The 21,101-nt window shown below is 35.9% G+C and overlaps 1 protein-coding gene across 1 annotated transcript in view; it reads right to left on the bottom strand.

Annotated features, from left to right (window-relative positions):
• Positions 1–21,101, bottom strand: part of ITGBL1 (integrin subunit beta like 1) — a 153,423-nt gene that overhangs the window by 52,924 nt on the left and 79,398 nt on the right. The gene's annotated exons all lie outside the window — the stretch shown is intronic.

The following is a 21,101-nucleotide window of genomic DNA, read 5'->3' on the forward strand; positions in this document are numbered from 1 at the left end:
CCACCACAGTGCTCTGTCTCCTAATCTATGAAACAACAGAGATTTGGGGTTAGCTCTGACAATTAACAATCTTCACCAAACATTCTCTTAACATTTGCGAGGAGAGGAAAAAAAAAGAGTCAGTTCCACATGTTTTAAAATCACAGAATAAATAAAGTGGGAAAGGACTTGGCCCACCTGGCCCAAACTGATACCCTGCCCTAGACAAATGCTAAAGACAAAAATGGGATAGGGGAGAAAATAGGGAAAAAAGAAAGAGTGCAAAAGCTCATGGACTGAGATAAAGACAGGAAGATAGCTGACCTATTGCCACTGTGGACAAAGCAGATTCAGCTTAGGGAAAATTAATTAACTTCCAATTAGAATAGGTATTTAGTTAGTAATTCAGGTAATGGCAAACAAAAAGAATGGGGAATGGGGCTGTGGTTAGCCCATAACAGCTCCTGTCTGCTGTTCCTTCCTCCTCACACTTTTACCCTGCTTCACCATGGGTCCTTCCCACAGTCCTTCAGAATAAGCCTGCCCCAGTGTGGGCTCGTCATGGGCCCAGATCCATTGCTTTCTGCTCTTTCCTACATGTGTTTTCCATGAGGTGCCACCATCTTGTCTGCTGGACCTGGCCATGCCCTGCGTTGGGGCTATTGGAACTGGCTGAAAGTGGCACCTGCACCCAGTACAGTAGGAAAATAAGATGGATATTTTCCAGCATTTTTTTTTTTTTTACATTTTATTTTGTTGCACTAGGTTCAATTTTACATTATTTAGAGTTTATCCTCTTGTTTTAGTGCTTCACTGCTGAGCTGTATATAAATTTGGATACATCAGGAACATTTACCTTGCCATAAAGGTTTCTGAACTCAGCCCCCACTGTCCCCAATGGAATTTTAAAAAGCTGAGTGAAGATCTACATGATACATTTATTATATGACCTATTTGTTTTTGATGATAGTGCCTTATACTGACATTTCTGCCATTATTAGGCAGACCATGCTACAGAAATTTATCATTACTATGGCAATTATTCTGCAAAAACTTATTGAAGAAATGTAGATATAATTGTCTCCCCAGTGAACGAATGAAGAACTCCCTGAAGGCTTTCTACATGTAAAACTATATGGAAAATGCCCAGCAGAATGCAAAGGTATTACCCATTCTGAAATTTCAGTTCTGCAGAATTTTCTGCACTAGGCACAAGGTATTTGTGATACCGACAAAGAGTTTTAGAAACCAGAACAAATTCTCTATAAAATATACAGAGCCTTTAGCAATGCAGTCCTTACTGACATAAAGTAATTCCATGTAAAAATTGTAATCAGGTCCTTGACTGGCATATTTACTGCCTCTGGAAGGAGACTGAAAAATTTTGCCAGTCTGCTGAATCAAGCTATGAAACTGTTTAAAAAAAAAAAAAAAAAAAGTATAGCAATTAGTGTGCAAATCTTCAAGCTTTTGAACATGAGATTCACTTTCTACAAGTGCCTGTGCAAGTAAATCTCACTCATCTATTCACAGATACAAGTTCTTAAAGGGGGCACAAGCAAGACAAAAGGAAATTGTTTTAAATTTGAATTTTCAAAACCTCAAAAAATTGTGTATATAATAATCCACATTATGGTTAGACATCCTGCCACTGGAAATCTGGGCATGTGAAAGCCCAAAGAAAACTTGCTCTTATGAAAGGTGGAATAGCCTTTTTAGAGCTTATAAGAAAGAGTTGTGAAATAGTCACCCCTCTGTTTCCTTTCTACCAGTTTTTAAGCAGACCAAATCATTATCACACTCTATTATCTAAAGGAACTACTGCTCCACAACCCTTTTAAATGAATCTAGACAAGATTACATTACCTTGCTGTCTGAATTCAGTCAACGTATAACACTGAAGAGTATACAATAAGCCACATGGATAAGACAGAATAAAACCTGAAAATGTCACAATCTTTAGTTTATGATTAAATGAGTCACTCCCATTGAAAAAGAACATATACCACCTCAGAAAAAGCTCTTCAGAAATGCAGCTGTACTTACCATATCACAAAATGACAGTCAATATACAATGCTGTAGCAGTAAGCACGATCTACAAGGTCAGTCAGTGTGAATTATCATTCACATCTAAAAGAGCCACATATTTAATATAGATGTTATTTACCATTAGCTAAGGTTTGAGGTTCTGTTTGCATTTCAGCATCATTTCTAACTCTAGCTGACCCAAACCCATCATGCAAAGTTTTATAACTGTTTGCTATAAAGAAAATAAACTTTAATCTTAAGAATTTACAAGTTAAGCAAAACAAACTGCTGAACAGGAGAACAAACACTACTAGATTACTTGTTCCCTACTATAGAATATCTGCTTACTAGGTCATCCTTGACAGTTCTTTGTGCAAGCTTCCTACCTAAAAGGCTGATGGTTTCTGAGATAACCTAAGAAAGGAACTGTAATTAATGCTTTAAGTTTGACATGGTAGATAATTCTACAAGTTACAGATTCTTACAGGTTTTAATTTGATTTAGATACAACTGCTCATCATTATACACTTCATTTTAGGCCTCAGAAAAAATTATACTAATGAATGTATTCATTTTTATATTTATGATGCCCTTCCATGTTTATCTTCAGAGCTATTATTTATGTTCTTTTGCTTAGTTTCCATTGCCACCAAAGAACTATTAATGGTAAGGAAACGAGAAAGATATATTTATACTTTTTATGATTTACCTTCTACTCGTCATTACCTTTTTTCTTTTTTCCTGTGTTAATTACATGAAATGTTTATAAAATAATCACTGGCTCTTTATTATTCAATTACTACTGATCTACATCCTCACAAAAACTAGACAAATACATTCTTGACCATAACATTACTGTGACATCTCCAGTCAAAAATCAGTCACCTATGACTAATGGGTGTCAGATGCCAATAATGAAATTCAATATATCACATATATGAGACCAAGATGCCTCTGAGTTGATTATTTATTGCAAATATCTATATCAGATGGTAATCAAAGGTGCATCACATTCAAATTGCAAATGGATCAGTAATAAGGTCACAGAAAGGTATCAATAAACATCATTGAATCAGTGATATGAATCTATCTATGATATGAATCTACCTAACACAAAATAAAGTGCAGGCTGTTCAGAGTAACCACCTAATTCTTTGTACATCCAGAAGAGTGAAAAAAGATCAGCATATTTCTTGTTTATGTAACAGCTTTTAAGTATTAAAACATTCTGAAATTAATAAAACAGAACTATTACTCATTTGGGTACAAGCCCAAAAAAAATGTAAGTAGAGGTAAAAGCTTGAATGAAAAGATCCAGAATTTATAACACTTGTATGCCAGCTCAAATTAATTATCATTTCAATAATGATAAAACACAGATTTGTAGCCTGTGCTTTTTGATAAAGGCAAGGATTAAGGATAACTGAATCAAGTTTGCTAATCACAACAAACACTGAAGTCCATGTAGTTTAATCTGATATATCTGCAGCAAACACAACTCAAGTATGCCGCTACATACATAAAATCATAAGTCTGCATATGTTTGTGATATTTCTGTTTATATTAATTCCTTTCACTGTTAACTTAAATCTTATATGAAGCTTCAAAGGGTGGGAGACACTTCTAAATGCTCTTCAAATGTGTTCCAGTGCATAATCTGCATCAAAATCTGAACCTCTGTGCAGTGAAGGACAAATTTCTGACTTCTCAAGCTCCAAAAAATTAACACAGTTCTTCATGTAGTAGGGTAATATTTGGGACAAATTCATGTGCCAGCATCTTCAGTAATTAAGTAGCCTTTGTGAAGGACATTTCCAATATAGATTAGGTAAATGGAATAATCGCTGAGTAGCAGAGCATTACGTGTGACCTGAACAACCCCTCTACAGATATTTTGCCCATAATCATAAACATAATTAAAAGACTTGTGTTTTTCCTTCGCTCTCAACCTGATGCTCAACTACAGCATCATGACAAGAATCACCACTGTATCTAATTCCTTTCTATCCAGTGACACTGTGATCAGTTTACTGCATGCAGGACTTCTGATGACCTCGGGGGTAATACAAGATTTTGTCCAGTAAGAAAAATGTGCAGCAAAGTAAAATTCTAATTATTTTGTTTCTTCAGTATTACACAGTCTAAGCCTATGCAGGTCAGCTAACTTATTGGGACAGAGGATCCTTCCACCTAGTTCTTCAGTTTGACATTACTCTACACTATTAGGGACTGAAAAATCACTGCCATTCAAAGTTTAGAAATGAAGATATTGCCAATATGAATCCCTTACTTTGTAGACATATATTCAGCATCACTATTTGGTAGTACCTCCTCCAACCAGAAGGGATACTACAGGATTTTGAATCAGACGAGAACAAGAGGAGGCTCATTTACCTAGAATCTGATCTGCTGCTGCCCACACTCACTTCAAGTTCACATCTGGGTAAACAGTGGCTGTAAAGGCACAAAGTGATGGACTCCATTTGCATATGATTCCAAATTTAACCAAGTGTACGTTACTCCAGTATCCTAGATATTAGACTTGTAGTGCACGTGCCTTTAGGTGTGTCCACTTCCTACCTACTGCCTAGGCACTGGCTGTGCCTGTGATATAAACATTCCGCACACACAACAGCCACAAGGATCAATATCTGGATTATGCGGTGGAATATGTGATATATTTTGTAATGCAACATATCTTGAAAAATTTTTTACACTTCAGTAGCTCATTTATCATTGCAAAGGTCATGGATTCCAATATTACTAATGCTCTAAAAATCTTCAGGTTAGCTTCTGTCAAAGTATCTTACTTTGTGAGCAGGCCTCTCATTTTATTATCCATAGAAAGAGGTCAAAAACATTCTGTTGTCAACATACATCTCCTTGGGATTTGGGTTAAGCTTTCAAAAGGAAAAAAAAAATAATAAGGAAAGAGAAGGAAAGAGAAGGAAACGGAAGGAAGGAAGGAAGGAAGGAAGGAAGGAAGGAAGGAAGGAAGGAAGGAAGGAAGGAAGGAAGGAAGGAAGGAAGGAAGGAAGGGAAAGAAAAAGAAAGAAAGAAAGAAAGAAAGAAAGAAAGAAAGAAAGAAAGAAAGAAAGAAAGAAAGAAAGAAAGAAAGAAAGAAAGAAAGAAAGAAAGAAAGAAAGAAAGAAAGAAAGAAAGAAAGAAAGAAAGAAAGAAAGAAAGAAAGAAAGAAAGAAAGAAAGAAAGAAAGAAAGAAAGAAAGAAAGAAAGAAAGAAAGAAAGAAAGAAAGAAAGAAAGAAAGAAAGAAAGAAAGAAAGAAAGAAAGAAAGAAAGAAAAAGAAAGGAAAGATTAATGATTTATAAGTTACACCTGGACTCAGGTTGCTAGGTTATTCCCCAAGCATATGACAGATCTGCTACAGTCTGTAGGATCTGTGGACAGTAAGTAATAGGGCCACCCCCAAAAAAATACCTCTTACAGTAATTTTATTGAATGAAAGCAGCAAAATTAAACTTTCAGTTCCTTGTTACATATTGTTTTTATCATTCTAAAAAGAAAAAATCCTTTCTTCTTTCTCACCCAAACAAAAATATAAATTACCACATCATATGAATTACATCTTTACTTGAATCTGAAATGACTGTTTCATTTTGGACAAAAAAAAAATATGTTGAACTGAAATAATGAAATTTGATGAACCATTTCAAAATAGATATGCATGATTTCTGTGAAAATTCTAATACTTTGAAGTATTAAGGGAATATTTATATATAATATAATATATATAATAAAATAATATAATAATACAATATAATATAATATAATAATAAAATAATAATAAAATAATATAATATAATAATATAAATATATTAATATAATATATTAAGGGAAGGTCTGTCAACCTTACTCCCACACCCATCCCCCCAAAAACACCAACAAACAGGTTTCAAACTATTGGTTATTTAGTTAATATAAAGAATGCCATCTACTGGCAGCACTAATAAGTAGCACTGTTTGTAAGTTGGTCCCTGAGGTAAGCTTTCCACTTTTATGTACTATATTCTAGAGTCCAATGGTCATTTAAGAAACCAGGTGTTATGTTCCAGGTTTCTCTTTAACATCCACTAGATATTGTGTCTAATGTGTTTGGACACAAGTCTCTTCTAGGAACAAGGCAGCTTCATGACCTGTTTAGAAAGAACGGGTTATTTTTGTATGTATGTTCCACAGTCTGATACACATACACTGCACTGGCATAGTTACAAAACGATCACCTTTCACAACGAGGAGAAAAGCATGTGTGTTTATATATTTCCAAAGTTGGCCTGCCCAAAAGAGGCAGAAGATGCATACAAAAAATTCATGAGTAAACTGGTAGAGAAAAGGAATGTATTAGACTTACAGAGGTTGATGTTCAGTTCTACTCTATAATGCAACTTTCCTAAAACATTCATTGAGTAAAATGTTGTCTTTTGAAGCAGATATTTGAGCAAGGACTGATTTATAATGTGCATTATTTTTACAATTAAAATAATTGCTTATTTTATTATATTACAAATATGAGAAATAAAGGGTGTACATATAGTGTTATGAGAAAATAGTAAACTAGAATCAGGTACTTGGGTTTTAAATCCATGTCCATTACCCAGGTTAATAAGTAAATAAAATAAAATAAAATAAAATGAAACAAAATAAAACCATTAATGTTTAGTAACTCATTTGGTTACCCTTCTCTGGCTCCATGTCACAGAGTTAGCAGATTCAGACATTATTAATATTTTTGTGGCAGCAATTTGTTGGATTTGGTATACATCTTTCTGAAAACCTCTATAATAGTCAGATAGCTGTTTCATTTTGTTTTACCCAACACAAAGCTTTCAATTTTAGAACTGGAAAGTTGAAATTCCAGTAAATTTCACAGAATTTATGATTTAATTGGAAGCATTTAGGTTTTTTGGGTCATGTCTTGCTTTATTGGTTCTCTGAAGTGTGATTTGTATGACAAACTAAAAAAAAAAAAAACACAGACAAAGACAAATATCAGACTTCAAGTGCGCCATAAAGTAATGCTCCTAACAGAACTGACACAGCTGTCTGCTTAAAGTATTTTGAACACCGGACAAATTAAGATGGCAATGAAAGGGCAGAACATTTGAACCAATGGACCTATTACTTAGAAAAACTGCAGCAGTTCCTGTAAAAGAAATTCAATAATGATATTCAGGAAACAAAAATGAGATAATATATTACAGCAATTTCTAGTTCGCCTGTGAGAAACAGTATCACAGAAAGAGATTCACACCTTCTGGGACAAAGATTTTGACTTGAAGAAAATTTTGTTAAGATTTTCTTAGCATGAAGACTGGCTTTTAGCCTAACTTTTCTTGATGTTGAACCAGCATTGAACTTTGCACCAATTCCTTCAACCATAAACTGCAGAAAACATTTTTACCATAGAGTTATTTCCCAATGTTTCATATAGATACTTAAACTTATATCCAACAAAGACTTCAGAAAGTATTTAGGTTCCTAGTTGCTAATTATACTTCCTACTTTCCTCTGATAACTGCAAAAACTCTCAGTGAGACATCAGAATACTTCCTTCAATCTCACTTCTTCTCAGGCTCCTTGCTTCCAGTTAAAATATTTAGTCCAGTCTGTACTTGGTTTTCATAGTACACAGATCTCTTAAAAGTAAGGAAGCACTTTCACATCTCCCACTCTCTTTGTGCAGCTTATGTTGTTGTTTCAGTTTTCTACTGAATGCAAGGTTGCAACTGTTCGTACAATCACAGGGAACAAAATACTTTCAAAGCACTATCCATATAGAAAATGTTGCCAAGTTTCACCAACAGGTATTTGACAGACATCTGAAACACTAGAGAACTGCTTTTCTAAAGAAAATATTTTAAAAGACAGTTCTTACTTAACAGCAACTCATAAGCTTTTCCTTTTTAATTTCTTTAGTAAAAAGAAATAATCAAATGTTACATGCTTTTGCAAGTTAGTCCATTCTTTGTTTTGTTTTGTTTTTATTTATTTATTTATTTTCCTTGTAAATAATATAATTGATCACTGTGCTCCTTTGCACTATAACACCAGCCTCAAAAAGTAGCAAAAGAAAACGTCAGTTAAAATATCAAGATCACACTGACTTAAATTTGGCACTTACTAAATGTCTTAATTTCTTAAAAGTACTTTACTAAACAAGTTGGATTTTTCTTCCTGATAGGAAAGCCTACATACTTTGAAAATGATATTCACTGACTTCATAAATTTCCCTTGTAGTTTTCTGACTCTTACAAATACCTGCATCTCTATTATATCCATCAGTGCTTCATTCAAAGCTAGTAAATAGCACCTTACTAGAATTTAGCTAAACCAGAATATAACTATTGATAAAACACATTGTTTTTGCCTATCATAAAAAAATTGACTGTTTAGCTTTTTAATGTCTTTATCCCTTACAGAATTGAAAGAACTTTTCAGTCTTTGTATCTGTATTCTTCAAATGTGCTTTACTGATATACATTTACTGTGGGAGTGGAATAACTCATTCTGCAATCATAAACATTACATGGCAAAATACTTGAAGAGAAATCTCAAACACCTCAGAGAGGAAACTATGAGACAGACAAGCAAGTAAGCATTATTCAGGCTGGAATCTGGTCTGGTCTAAACCCAACTAAGAAAAGTGTGTAGATGAAGGGAGGTTTCATTTTTGTATCATGGAAAGTTGGGCTTCTAAAATCACACCATGCATTGCAGGCTTCCTGTCCAAAACACAGCTTCTGGAAAGCAAAGTGTCTTACAGTATTCACCAAAACCCCAAACCCTTTTGATTCTTAACAGTTTTCAGCTAAAAAGACTGCTTCCATTTGAATTTTCACGGCCTTTAAGGTATTTTTAAGTGAATTTTTTATAAGCACAAAACAAGGAAGAAATCTAACTACTCATTCAACCTGGGAATCTATTAATTTTGTGTTTCACTATACAAAATCAATTTGGGGACAGCACCGATCCATTTATTTTACATAATCTGCTGTCTTGGAAAAGTCACAGAGCAGGCAGCAGCTTCACAATAGGCAGCAGGTCTTTGGCAAAGTGCGCTGGAGACTCCTCTTTCTTTCATCTTTTCCTGTGGGCTAAACACATATCGTACCAACCACAGTGCAGAAAGAAGGTCAGTCTTCATTGTTATAACAACAGCACGGTGTTTGATAGATGTCTCTTTACTAGTCAGTTAAATGGGACTGGGACTGTTCCTTGGCACTGGAGCCATCTGGCACGCAAGAACTGGCTTCCGTACTACCGAGCTGTCTTCCTTGAAGGTGGCCTTATCCAGGCTGCCTGCTGGGACCAGTCACTAGCCCACGCTAATTCCTGTACTATAAGCAGGAATGGTTTGGAAAGAATACTAGCTGGCACAGGGCAGAGGTAGACCAGTGATTGTTCTAACAATTTGACATTACAGGCAAACAAGCTGCAGTGCCTGGAGATGATCCATAGTACTGTTTAATTTTCTAGTCTGGATGTCACTGCTAAGGCAGCTTGAAACAATCCATAAGCTACAATAACATATTCAGAACAAGGACTCATATCCGGGTATCAGCAGCAGAGGTTCTTCGCTCCAGCCCACAAAGACATCTATTAATTTTATTTGTAGTGTAATAAAACATTACAGTTGGGGTAAACAATTTCAGAAACTGGTGAAATTCATAGAACCCAGATGAAGGCATCTGAAGGTTAGCCTAAGAGTCACTCTCATTAAGGACAGTAGAGAAAAGTAGGAATGATGACAATTCATCTTTTAGCGACACAAATATAAAATTAATGCAAAGATTGCCTCGCATCTGAAGGCACTGTCATTCCACTGAAAACAAAGGCTGAAATATTTCAAAGTGGATAACTAGCTAAATTCAAGATATGAACCTCACCCAGAATACTCTACTGTGTTTACAATAATTAACGTATATTTAACATGATGTCTTGACTTTTTTTCTCCTTACTGTATGCAGCTGCACAGGTAAAAAAAAATAAATGCTTTGTTGTGCATACAGCAGTCAGCTCTGCATTTGCAAATGCAAGCTAACTCATTCAGTAATGTTTCAATATACATACATTTATTATGAGGATATGAACAAAATTTTTCAACAATACTGGCCTTCATTTCAATTTTTGTGGCAATAAACAACTTCATGACTTTCTATCAGATATTCTTCTGGTCAACAAGCTGTGAAATCTAATCAGCTCTCACATATAAACATGTACACACACCTCAGCTGCTTCTTGTTTTTCCAGCAGAGATTCTTTGGAAGGTCTCCTGTTACTGCGATCAAACTACAAATACTTGATATACCAAAGTAATCAGAGAGATGATACTTACAGGTACTTTTGTTTTGCACACCTGCTATGCTTCCAAAGATGCAAGGTGAACCTGCATTTCTCTCTTGCCTCGTATGCATTGCATAAATATTCCATCAGACAACTGCCCTTGCACGTTCTAATGAATAACTTTGTCTGCAGTGTGAATCACTCCCATATTTCTGCAAGTACTCAGGACATTGATAAATCCTGACTTCAGGTTAAAGATGATTTTTGAAATGAACCAAAATAGGATAACACCTTGGAGCAGCAAAAATCTAATCTTCTTTTAAGATTAAGTTTAATTGTTTCTTGTCTTCTGTGACTAGAAAAAAAAATAGCTTGTTCTACCTCTTTACAAATGATATTGGTATATCAAAACAAGCATATTTGATGTTTGTTAGGCATCCTTCAACAGAAACTAAATAAATTTTACTGCAAACTTCTGACTATCAGGACTTCCTACTTAAGTGTATGCAATTCTTCCATCTAGCATTCACAACAATACATTGCTTTTCTAGACTCCGCAAACACACACTATCCATCAAAGGTGTTGATGTGTTGTGGGTCTATATTCAGCCCACCATACAATCAAATGAAAGAGACAGACTAGACAAAAGATTCAAAGGAAGTCTAGCACAAATGAGTGTCAGTCCATTCTTTGATTAGGTAATGGCAATTATGATAATTACAGCAATCCACTACAGGGAAATGTTCCAACATTGCCAGCCTGCTGCCAAGTGTAGCACTTGCAGAATCCACTTATGCAGAACTTTGCCTGAACTTTTTGAATACTAACCCCAATCTTTCAATTGTAAACAGCATAAATTGGCCTGATAACTTAAGTCTGTGATCTATTACATCTTATTAATATATGGAAAATTCTTCTAGGGTACATGCATCATCTACTGATACACATCACTGTGAAAGTTTAACCTAAACTTACACGCCTTAACATGTCAAAAATATTATTTCTCATATATTCTTTTTCTGAATAATAATTCCAAAGCTAAGATTTTTATATTGAATGGCCGTAAGGTAAACACATTATGCTTTTTTTTTTCCCCCTTTTTTTATAATGTTTCCTGCTCTGCTTAACAAGAAGTCAAGTTCAAAAATTTGAAGAAAGATGGATGCCTGAACAAAAAATGTCATCTATGTCAGAAGACACTCTAAGAATCGCTGAGTGTTTTGGAAACAGCAGGAGAATCCCACCAATCCAAAATGGGAAAATACAGGCCAAGAACACTTAAGCAAGATTGGGATACAGAAGAGATTATGTGCAGAATATAGATGTCAGAGAGAAGATAAACCTGGCCTTCAAGTTTTTTCACAGATGTCATTCACAGATGAAAGAGGTCGTCCTTGTCTGCTGGAGCAAGAATTACAATGAAGAGAACAAGAACAAGGAAGAACATTTCACATGCAAGAGGAAAATTTTAATGTGTCCAGAGAAGGTAGCATTTCAGAGGCACCGAGAGAATAAGGGGAACTATCATGTGGTTAACACTTGCAGCCATCAGAAAAATAAATTCCTCTCAAGAAGTGAAAGGAATGAAGTCCAACTTTTTACAGATTTGTGCCTTTTGTGCCCTATCCATTCTTAGCCACCTCTTATGATGAAAATCCTCTCAGATATAGGATTTTCCATTTGCCTTGCTTAAATTCTTGTCAGCCCATCTTTCCAAGCCTGTCCAGGTACTTCCCAATAGCAGTCTCACCTTCCAGTGTATTGTCTTCTACTCCCCATTTCTTATCATCTACAAACTTGCCAATAGTGCACTTTGTCCCATTATCCAGGTTAACAAAGATGTTGAACAATTACTGTCTCTCATATCAACTCCTGAGAGGGCTGGTTACCATTAGTAATCATCTACCAGAGGGACTTTGTTCTGCAGATCACCATTCCTTGTGACCAACAGACCAGTCAATTTTCCATCCATCCACCTAGCCAGTCCACATCTTGCCAATTTGACTATAAGGATACTCCAGGAGACTGTGTCAAAGGTTTTGCTACAGACAAGGTATACAACATTCTCTCCTCTCCCCTTATACATACAGATGGTCACCTTGTCACAGAAGGAAATCGGGTTAGTTAAGCATTATCTGCCCTTGGTAAACCTCCATGTTCTGTGTTTACAGACAACATTTTATCCTTCATGTAGCTGGAAATAGCTTCCAGGAGGATTTGCTCTCTCACTTTCCCAGATAGAGATTAAGCTGACTGACCTGTAATTGCCTTTGGTTTTACCTTTCTTCAATCATCATGAACCCTCCCCCAGTCACCAAAGTCTTTCAAAGGTGACAGAAAACAGCCTGACGATGGCATGACCCCCATGCTGGCCCACTTTAGTCACGAAATTTTCTTCCAACTATGCCAGAGATTTGGATTACTTGCATTGAGTTCTCCTGATCATCCAGCAGGTATCAAGGTGACTGAATTTGCCTCTGTGTAGCAAGGAGAACAATCTTGAGGTTTCCTTCCGCTATCTGCAAAAGGCTTCATTTACATCCTCTCTTGATTAGATGGTCTGAAGCAGACCAAAGCATCACCTTTGTTAGTCTGCTCTCTGATCCTTACTCAGTAATAATAATAAACATCTATATAAATAACTATATAAACATATCATATATAAATAATTGTGCCTGCATCTTGCATATCCATTTAAGCATCAGAATTTGTTTTGTCTTGCACTGTCTTTCTTACTGGCAAGAATAAAAAGAAAGGTATTTCAATCTAGAAGTACTATACTGAAAAAGAGCAAGTCATTTTCATTGTAAAGAGGAATCCATGGTAGGTATTCTGCAAGCAATAAATGTTATACTGCTGATTTTATCCCACAACCCTATTTCCTAAGTATCATCATAAAATAGACATGTTACTTTTTCTCTGTTCTTTACCTCTTTGCAAATTTCCCACTTTGAAAACCAGCGGGAAACTTCAGAACATTCACACATTCTATTACAAAATATTTTGAGGACCCCTTTAATCTAGCAAATATCATCCACATCTCAGAAACAGACAACTTCCAACACACCCTACCTCTACCGGAACAGATTAAAAAAACACTTAATTGGAAATAAAGTACTTCCTGAACCATATATTTATTACTGAGAAAGAGAGAAAGAGAGAAAGAGAGACAAAGACAAAGAAAGAAAGAAAGAAAGAAAGAAAGAAAGAAAGAAAGAAAGAAAGAAAGAGAAAGAAAGAAAGAAAGAAAGAAAGAAAGAAAGAAAGAAAGAAAGAAAGAAAGAAAGAAAGAAAGAAAGAAAGAAAGAAAGAAAGAAAGAAAGAAAGAAAGAAAGAAAGAAAAAGAAAAAGAAAGGAGAGGGTAGTGCAACTATTTGTTCATATTATTTTTTTTCTTAGACTTCAACAGATGACAAGTGGACAGTCCACTGAGTGCCAGTCCAGCCTATAAGGGTATACCAAATTGTGTAACACTGCTCATCTGGCATTAAAGCACTAGCACAGTAAGAGTGCATCTCTGCTTGAAGTGGAGAGCAGATGAATAACGGAGCTCAGTCTTAAAGCTAGAGATGCTCACTTGGACGTATGACTTGCATTTATGTTCTGTTCTTGTTACACCAGCTAATAACATTATTTGCCGCCAGACTATCTACTATAGTGCTTTAATTAAGACCTCCTTTAGAATGCAGGGGTCATGCAAAATGAATGAAAACAGCAGGCCAAATTCAGAGATGATGTATATTAGAGTAATTTACACTTCAATTAAACAGTGCAATTTGCATAGTAAGAGGCTGCAATAAAGAGCTGGTAGCAGGGATAGTAACCTAGATTTTACCTTAGGTTTGTTTACACTTTTCTTCTGTAATCCCATCCTGTCATATACAAAGTATACTGAATTACTCAAATTGCAACTTCTACTACAGCCTTGCTTTACTGAGTCAATAAGCAATAGTCTTTAAAAAATACATTTTTCGATAGGTACCTAATAGAAATACAAGATTTTTTCAGTTGGTCAGTTTTGACAATATCATTCTAGACAGGAACCCCGAAGTTCTTAATTAATAACTGCACTTAGAACAAAAGAACTAGAACTGTGAGGACACAAAATTATGGTAAAGAAGGCTCCAGTGATGAAAGCACGGAACTGGTTCCCACCAACAGCCCTTTGGCCCTTGTAAGGCATCATACCTCTGTAGGGATTTATCTGACAGAGAGATCATAGAATCACAGAATGGTTTGGCTTGGAAGGGACCTTAAAGATCACCCAGTTCCAACCCCCCTGCTATGGGAAGGGACACCTCCCACCAGACCAGGTTGCTCAAAGCCCCATGCAACCTGGCCTTGAACATTTCCAGGGACTGGGCAGATGACCTGGTTTGCATCCAGGTTTAAAAATTATGAAGATCTACTGAACAACATCCACCATAGGTTTATATGAAGCTATAGTAGCTGAAGATCTAATCCCAGAAATTATTTACAAACTGATTTTTTTTATGTCATATTTATGACCAATTGGGTAAGACATCATAAAGCTCAGAAGAAAACAGCATAGTTCCCTCTGTTTTGTTTTTTTTGAATGTTTGTTTTTTTTTTTAGCATGCGTCTTTATATATCATTTCCACTCCTGTTGATACACAGACATAGGTTTCTCTTTCCTTCTGCATGACATGGTATGTTGTATCAATTTACAGTATCTCCTGTGTCAACTGAGGTTTTGATGAGCTATGTTTCAGAGCAACATAAAATATATAGGAGGCTGTAGCAAGGTGAGGGTTGGTCTATTCTCCCACATGCCTGGTGACAGGAGGAGGGGGAATGGGATAAAGTTGCGCCAGGGGAGGTTTAGGTTGGATATTAGGATGAACTTCTTTACTGAAAGGCTTGTTAGGCATTGGAATGGGCTGCCCAGGGAAGTGGTTGAGTCATCATCCCTGGAGGTCTTTAAAAGACATTTAGATTTAGAGCTTAGTGATATGGTTTAGTGGAGGACTTGTTAGTGTTAGGTCGGAGGTTGGACTTGGTGATCTTGGAGGTCTCTTCCAACCTAGATGATTCTGTGATTCTGTGATATAATATACAATAGTACAGCCAAGATATCCCCAAAAGTATTAGGACTTTGCAGCAGCCACTGGACAGTGGCACTGCTCTTCAGGGTTGTCACTGATCCTTGTCCCTAAGTTCTGTTTCTAGACTCCAGGAGACGGTATCTTGCAGACTAGCAATATACATTACAGAACCCAGCACTGAACACATGGGATTGACTCACTGTCTCAGTTCACCACAGGGAATCTGTAATAATGCATTGAGCACTGTTGCTCTTACACTAACTCCAACACTTTCTGATAATTCTACAGAGAAGAAACAGCAAAGTTACTGTAAAGTAACTATGGTGAAAAAACTGTCAAAACTCTATATAACAAATTTAGTATTTTGATAAGTGGGACTTAGGAGAGTTTGAAAAAAAACCAATACAGAATCCAAAAAATTTGTACTTTAGATATCCATTGCTAGAGCATAAGGGAATTTCATGCAAGCGTAAAGGGAATTTCATGGATAAAGAAATAGTCTCATTCTCTCCATATGAAAAATAAATAAAAGCAATTATAGAAAAGAGATTAAAATGGCAAAAGACACTACCAATAAGAAGATTTGTCATTTATTTTTCTTTGAATCACTGCCATGGGATGTCTGTCTTCACTCAGGATAAGTGAAGAGAACAAGATTATTAAAAAGAAAAAGAAAGCTATCATCTAGTATTCTCAAAATCTACTCTTTTTATTTTCAGTTCTCTTCCTCAAGGCTTTTTTGTAATAATTATTTTGACATCTGCTTTTTGCCCTAAGGGGAAACTCAAGTGAGTGATGTGCATTATAAAGATAGAAAAGTGGTTTGTCTTGTCCCTTAATCCTGATAACAATAAGCTATCTCTTTATTCCCTACCATAAGAACTTTTTGCTATGTCTTCTCCTTTATCTTTGACACTGGTCTTGTTGTACAGTGTGTTCTTAAAAGGAACAGACTTTTATTATTAAAATATTGCATCTATAGTGAAAAGTCATGCAGCAAGTGAAAAAAAAAAAACACTCTCAGGAATAAAAGTGTAGAAGGTATTATGCATTTTATATGAATGAAGCCAGCTAGAAACTCTCCTCCTCCTCAACACGCTTTTTATGGAAAGTCATTTTTGGAAAGTACCTAGTGATAGTGTGTTTGAATTCCCAAAATTGTCATCTGATCCCTCCCATTATATATAACTGGAACTACTGAAAGTAAAGACAGCCTGATTGATGTAACTGAGAGGATATATATTTCCTCTGTCTTTATAACATCATTTGAGAGTACAGAAATTCCCACTTACTGCTCAGTATGTCAATATAAAGCCTTCTATCTCCACCTACTTGAAGCAGCTAAGAAACAGAAGACCATGATGAAAGATATTTTTGGCAGCTTCTCTGCTATCTCCACATGTTGATCAGCATCCATGAAGCAGTTTGTTATTCCTGTGAGTAACTGGGGAAAATCAGGAAGGGAATTAAGATCTGGAATAGAAGTACCCTGGTTCATCTGCTCTCTGGAGAGCAAAAGGCAGACTGAGAGATTGTATTCCAGCATTTTATGGATAGTGCTGATCAGATTAGGTCATGTTCTTAATAGCTTCCTTTTAATTCTCTAAATGTTTTAGTACAACTTTCATGTACCCCTGATATATTAAACACTTAACTTTAAATTTGGGTATCACATGCAACAAATAATTTTCTTATTTAGCGTTGCTGATGTCTTCTCTTTTCCTGCTTATGGAAGAACATAATTTGCATTATAAGTGAATAATAAAAATTTGGGAACACTTAGTTAAAAATCTGGAACTTTATAGGAAAAATTAATATTGCAAAAATATTGGGTGACTGAATCATAAAAAAGCTTATACTGAATCATAAAAAAGAGTAATATTAGTTTAACATTCTCTGTCCTTTTCTAATCATTCTAATCATTACTACATTTAAAAGCAAAACATAAGGTATAAAATAAGCATCTTCTCAAAATAAAGTTCAAAGATGGAAGATTTTGGTCCCTCAGATTGATTGACAGTTTTTAAAGAGTATAATTTTGCCATGATTTTTGTGCTAATGTTATAAAATTTATAAGGTAAAACAAAAGACAAAATTTTTATGTAACCCTCACCACCTCGAATCTCTGACATAAAAATATATAAATTCCAAACCCCTTTTTATGAATTATTTAGAGGATTTGTGGGGTTTGTTTGTTTTTTGTTTTTTATGTTTTTTATGTTTCACCTTCTGTAATTATTACTGAAGATTTAAATGACTGAATCATTGGGAATTTTGTAGTCTTCCATATAAGAAAGTCTCGCAAAATGAAAAAAAAAAAAAAAAAAAAAACCAAACCATGGCCAGACAGGTTTTGAAAGAATATTTTTTCAATGCTTATTGAGGCAGCAAGGAATTTATTTGTGCACTGTTTAAGTGAAGAATTATCACATTTTGAAATCATACTTAACTTTGAAATCATACTTAACATTTCAACAAGAAAATGCCATCAACAAAAATATAAATTATGTTAATCTTGGGAAAAGGGCATCACAACTGAAGTTTCAACCTCCTCTACTTGAAAATCGGAGCATATCTCAGCATTTAGGCAGAGACTATAGAAAAAGAAAAAAAAAAAAACACCTATGAATTATAATAATTCTATCTTTCTTTCCTATTTCCCCCAACACATTATGGCTACCTGTAATGCCATTAAAAATCATAAGAATGCTTTATCTTTCAATGTCTTTATCCAAGAGCAGAAAAGTGATTACAAAAGAGTGTGTCAGCTATCAGAATTGCTGTTGACTAACCTAGAAACAAAAGGTAGAGGTGAGCAGAAAGCAGTCTTCAAGGACACACAATACAGGAAAAAGTCATAAACTGCAGCAGCATCTCTGGGTTCTTCATCATGTGTTCTACTCCATATATGAACTGCCTTACTAAAATATCCTATTTAGTAAGGCCATTACATTTACTCACATATACTCAACTTTGCCAGCAGTGCCATGGATGTACACTTACTGTCCTTGTGCCATAGCCAACAGAAAAATATTACAAGGAAACCATCAAAAGAATAATGTTTAAATGGAAAAGAAACACTTCAATTTTCTTTGGAACCTTCCCTCCCTTGTTACACATTGCTCACTCCTGACTTCAGAAAAACTTGTATTACATGGCCTTTCCCACTCCCAGAAGTTTTGATTGGAAATCCTTAATTTATGTAACTTCTGCTCATGATGAGCTATAATGACAATAAGTAGAATTTTCAAATAGGACCAAAGAATTTAACTGTGCAAGTCCAATGACAATTTTTTTCATAGCAACTAAACACCTATATCCTTTCAGCAGTACAGGAACCTTCCCACAATTTTAATTATATCCAGAATATAGTGGAAGAAGAGGAAATCCAGGGAGTCCAGGCTCAAAAAAAAAAGCAAAACAAAACAGAGCAAATAACAAATGATTAGTCTAAAATTACTCCTTTCTCCTTTTCTCTCCCAATTTCATAAACAAAATTATTCATAGAATTAAAATGAGATACCACATTCCATTTAAAAATGACAGCTTTTAAGGATTTTTTTTCAGGTGTGGAATGCAAAACTCCTTGTTCCTTCATTACAGCAGTTGCCTATCATACTATGCCCTAGATACACTTCTGCGCCTTCTGCACTCCTCCTAACACTCAGTATTCTCAGAAAATAATCAAAGAAAATTGACAAAGTTCAGTGAAAACTGCTATCAATTAAACCTTTTGTTCCACTAGATACTGTTTGCATTTTATTTTAAAATTTTGACCACCAGAACAGTTAAATGAATTCACTTGAAAGGGACTTATTTCCCTCCTACTGCATCAATATAACACAGCTGGATTTTTTTTTGTTTTGTTTTATTTTGTTTTTCAGAAAGCCAAGAGGATAGAATTATTGACATTAACATGAGTTAAACATTAACATTAAAAGTGAGCTTTAAACTCACTTTTCCCATTATACTTTGTAAAACTTTTCAAAATTTAACATCTAAACAGAACAATGTTTTATAATTTGACTGTGTTTTTATTCACATCAAACTTATTCTTATCACTATCGTTCTTTTTTCTCTGTCATTTGACTCAAAATGTATGATACTTTTTCTTTTTTAGCAGTGAATGCAGAGTTCAGGCTTTGTTATGCAAATAACATAACTAACTCCAATTGCACAACATACGCAACTCCTAGAGAAGCAGATAAGAAAAGAAAAATAAATGACAAGTCTTGCTTGTTTTAGTTATAATTATTGCAAGCATGATAAATGAAATGGACTGAATTCCCTACAGATCATAGAATCACAGAATGGCTCAGCGGAAGGGACCTTAAAGATCACCCAAATCCAACCCTTCTGCCATGGGCCGCCGACTAGATCAGGTTGCCCAGGTCCTCGTTCTATCTGGCTATGAACACTTCCAGGGATGGGACATCCACAACTTATCTGGGCAACCCATTCCAGTGCCTCACCACCCTTTGAGTGAAGAATTTCCTCCTAATATCTAATCTAAAGCTCTGCTCTTTATTAGTTTAAAACCATTCCCCCTTGTCCTGTAACTCTTTGCCTACATGTAAAAGGTCAGTCTTCTCCATCTGCTTTTTAAGACCCCTTTATGTACTGAAAGGCCATAGTAAGGCCTCCCCAGAGCTATCTCTTCTCCAGGCTGAACAACTCCAGCTCTCTCAGCCTTTCTTCACAGGAGAGGTGCTCCAGCCCTCTGATCATCTTCCTTGCCCTCCCCTGGGACCACTCTAACAGCACCACATCTTTTTTTGTGCTGCGGACCCCAGACCTGGATGCAGGACTCCAGGTGGGGCTTCACAAGGGCAGAGAGCGGAGGGGGACAATCCCCTCCCTCAACTGGCTGGCCACCCCTCTGTTAATGCAGCCCAGGATGCAGTTGGCCTTCTGGGCTGCAAGCATACACTGCTTGCTCGTGTTGAGCTTTTCATCCACCAGAACCCCCAAATCTCTCTCTCCGCAGGGCTGCACTCAATGAGTTCTCCCAGTCCGTCCTCCTGTCTGGGATTGCACCAACTTTGCACTTGGACTTGCTGAAGCTTCTGGGGTTCACGTGGGCCCACTTCTCAAGCTTGCCCAGGTCCCTTTGGATGGCATCCCTTCCTTCTGTTGTATGGACTGTACCACTCAGCTTGGTGTTGTCTGCAAACTTGCTGAGGGTTCACTTGATCCCACTGTCTATGTCATTGATAAAGATATTAATCAGTACTGGTGCCAATACAGACCCCTGAGGGACACCACTCATCACGGCCTCCACCTGGACATAGACCCATTGACCACATCTCTCTGGGTGTGGCCATCCAGCCAATTCCTTATCCAGCAAATAGTCCATCCTTCAAATCCTTATCTCTCCTAGTTAGAGATAAGGATGTTGCGCAGGACCTTGTCAAAGGCCTAAAGTGCCCAGCTCGATGACATTGGGACATTGGTCAGTCTTCCCTTGTTGACTGATTGAAATGACCATGTTCCACCTAACTTGTGCCCAGAAATTCCGCTGAGAATTTTTAGCAATAATAGAGAGATGTAATCTAGTGGAAAACTGTAGTGTAATTAAAAAAAAAAAAAAAAAAAAAAAAAGCAACAAGTCTGTTAACACATACTTCTTTTAAGATACAATTAATCCCACATTTACTAAGTTATGAGTTGTTACACATTTACAGGAGGAGAAAAATATAATTATTACAGTGCTAACTTGGGTGGAC

Source organism: Anser cygnoides, chromosome 1 (genome assembly GCF_040182565.1).
Source record: "Anser cygnoides isolate HZ-2024a breed goose chromosome 1, Taihu_goose_T2T_genome, whole genome shotgun sequence".
Classification (NCBI taxonomy): domain Eukaryota; kingdom Metazoa; phylum Chordata; class Aves; order Anseriformes; family Anatidae; genus Anser; species Anser cygnoides.